The sequence below is a fragment of the Parus major genome, chromosome 9, assembly GCF_001522545.3.
Source record: "Parus major isolate Abel chromosome 9, Parus_major1.1, whole genome shotgun sequence".
NCBI classification, from domain to species: Eukaryota; Metazoa; Chordata; class Aves; order Passeriformes; family Paridae; genus Parus; species Parus major.
The window spans coordinates 22,278,064-22,280,941 of NC_031778.1; positions in this window are offsets into that span (position 1 = coordinate 22,278,064).

The window sequence follows — 2,878 nt, forward strand, 5'->3', positions numbered from 1 at the left end:
CGTTTGTGTGACCACGGGGCATAAATTCACAAAATGAGCAGGACAAATTCCCCTCTCTGTGCTAGCAACAAAAAACAATGTAAAGAGTAAAAAAAAAAGTTGTGTTTCCAGTTGGGATTGGTTGGAAGAAAAAAGGTTTTCTTTTCTTTCTTTTTAATTCATCTCTGTTGCTTTAGCACATTTTTAACTTTTCCCTGCCAAGGTTTATCTCATTGAAGAAATTAAAAGCCTACCTTTCTTTTGATTGTGATAATAATATCTGAGAATATCTGAAGAGTCATTCTATGGAAAAAAATCCAGCTTCTGGTGTAAATTTGTATGATCCAGAGCAAATATTGCTTATATTTTTTTTAATTGACTTCCATTCTGACAACTATGTAGTCAGGAAATTATGTAAATTTCATTTATAAACATCAATCTAAAGTTTAAATCTTTATTCTGAGTGAAAATCTACAAAAATGAAAATTTCAGTAGGAATCATCTGAAAGAGACCCACTAAATGAATAAAAGGGGTGAATAAGAAGCTGATAACTTTTGTAATGAACTTTGCAGGATAAGACTGTGGCCAGAAAATATATATAATTATAATAGTGCATTATTGCCTGAACTTCTGCAAACCTTGGTGCTGAATTACTTCCTGGTGAGTTCTTTCTAAGAACCACGTGGGTTCATACATGGTCTGAGTTTTTTTCATCTGCTAGCCTTATATGTTTTATCTATATGTTTTATTTACTATCTTTATATTGACTCTGGTAAGACAAATTACTGTAAATGAAGAAAAATTAGAAGCTGACTAAGCTCAGCACATTAACAGTATAAAGGGCTCGACCAGATAAAGGAAAAATTAATTCAAACCAGTAGGCAGACATTTTCTTGATTATTAATAAAAGACCTTATTTTTCTAATTGAGCATCTGGCTTTTCCAAAGAAAAATGTGAGATAAAACAAAGGGTTGAGTGTGATCTTTGTCACTGAACCTCACAGAGCAGGAGCTCGGGCTCTGTTTGGATATTCTTGATTTCAACACCCACCAGCAGAATTTGTCAGATGGTTTCTTGGGTATATTTGGGGTATTTCCCTTCGTTTTTCACCTTCTGCTCACGGTTAGAAAGGTGTTTCTGGTAGGAGCAGCTTGGAGGGAAAAAAGAGCAGCCTAAGAGATCTTTAAAGAGCCACTGAGTCCTTTGTGACAGATGTCAAACATATCAACGACAGCTAAAGAGCAAACCTTGCTCTAACAGGAATGAGGCTTAGCAGATCACCTGCAGCAGCTTAATTTTTTCTATTTTATAGCAGGTTTATTTTCACAGTGCATGGATGTATTTTTACAGATGGATGTAACTGTGAAGGAGAAGGAAAAAAGCTCCATCCAAGCCCTCCTTTGCTGCTGGAAGCTCATCAGTAGTTGTTAATGTGACTCGTGTGTCTGTGTTTCACCAGGTTCAGCTCATTGTAATGGAGTTAGAAATATTTTACTGAACAGAATTTTAAAAATGGAATTGCGTGACAGAAAGCAAATTTAATCATGGGCAGCAGCAGCAGCAGCAGCTCAAGAACCCTTTGCAGTTTCACACAGAGCAATGAGACAGAAAAGGCTGTCAATTTGATCTTTATTACGATAAGGATTTATAATGGGACTCGCACTCCCGAGTGTTTCCTTGAATTTTCAGATTTTCCAAAGCATCCAGTACCTGGCTGAAATAAAAGTAGGTTCTGCAAAGAATTTTAGAAAAAAGGTGTTGAAATGTCTTTTAATCAACAAAAAGGAGAAGTTTTAATGCACTGTTCACTTTGTGTCCCCAACAGATGTGGTGTCTGTGCCTGGGGACAGAGGAGTAGATTCAGCCCTTCCTTGATTCCCACAGGGCTCCAGCTTGGCTCTGCCAAACTCCATGACCCTGCTTGAATCCCACTGGAGTGCAATGAGACATCTATCTCTAGCACATGAGGAAGATGATAAAACTCTTTCTGGGGGTGTCAGCTCTCAGATTTTGGGATGTGCTGCTGCCTGAACCCACCTGGTGCTGCTGACCTGAGCAGGTAAAAGAGCATCTCATTATCTTCCCTTAATTGCTCAGTTAAGTCTGTGGTTGTTTTGTACAACCTGAAAGAAGCCAGAATATAAAAACTCATTCCCTGGGAGTGTCCAGGGCCAGGCTGGACAGGGTTTGGAGCAGCCTGGGGCAGTGGAAGGTGTTCCTGCCATGGCAGGCGTGGATGGGATGAACTTTGAGGTCCTTTCCAACCCAAACCATTCCATCACCCTGGGATTCTGTGATCTTGGCTTTATAAAACTGCCTGGTGCCTCTTCTCACCCAGCCCTGCTCGAGTCCAGCTTGCACAACTCAGCTCTGTCTTTGGAGATATTTTAAAGCACACAAAGCAAGGCATTTTTCCCTTCTTCCCAAGCACTTTAATCTCGTTTACATGAGAACCATTTGAATTTACAGACAAATACATCTTTAAAGCAGATTCATAAGACTGTGTGTCTTTCAAGTTCCATTGATGCCAAACTTCAATAACAAAATTTGGAATAACATTCAGTGTAGAATGAATTATTATTAGCATTCTCATGCAAATTTCAAGCTGATTAGCATTAGTTGTTTTAATAATATTAATGGCAACTATATTAAATAAAACGGTGTTATCTGTGTTCTGTGCAGAAGTTCCTTCCTTGGTTTTGATTATAATTTAGTGTAAATTCAGAATGCTGTCAGATTCCTCCACAGCAGACACTGAGTATTTTCCAGTACTATTTCTGAGAGAACCAGCCTCAAAAATGCCTCTCTGGAACAGACTGTGTATAAAATTCAAGGTGAGCATTTTATAATTAATTTAATTCTTGATTTGTCTTTAACTTTTTGTTTGATGTAAATGT